Source organism: Aulonocara sp. 'chitande type north' Nkhata Bay, linkage group LG20 (genome assembly GCF_057382095.1).
Source record: "Aulonocara sp. 'chitande type north' Nkhata Bay isolate Kocher_YH1m ecotype deep benthic linkage group LG20, A_spYH_male_GT1.1, whole genome shotgun sequence".
Lineage (NCBI taxonomy): Eukaryota > Metazoa > Chordata > Actinopteri > Cichliformes > Cichlidae > Aulonocara > Aulonocara sp. 'chitande type north' Nkhata Bay.
The window spans coordinates 2,541,107-2,541,464 of record NC_141363.1 but is presented as its reverse complement, the minus strand read 5'-3'; positions in this window follow the sequence as shown (position 1 = coordinate 2,541,464).

Sequence of the window (358 nt, the reverse complement as noted above, 5' to 3'; positions counted from 1 at the left end):
TTTGCGAGTCAACTTTGCATGGGTACCCTTGTGTGGGTCACTAGCATCTCTTCTTCACTTCGCGTCCTCAAACGGCTGTTCTGCCAAGTGGCTAACTGCTGCTAGCCGTGCCAGCTAATAACAACTACGTCAAAAAATAATAATTCATGCAAACCAAGGGGCAGAAATTATATTTACTACTAGTTTCTACTACACTTTTTAAACCTCGAGTAAACCTTGTGCGAGGCTAATAGTTTTTACCACATACGATTTCAATCTGGTGAGCGCTGACCAGTGAAATATGGTGGATATTAGATCATTTTGATTTTCGGATCCAGGGAGGCCATTTTTCATTAGACTGTTATGATTGTAAGAATAC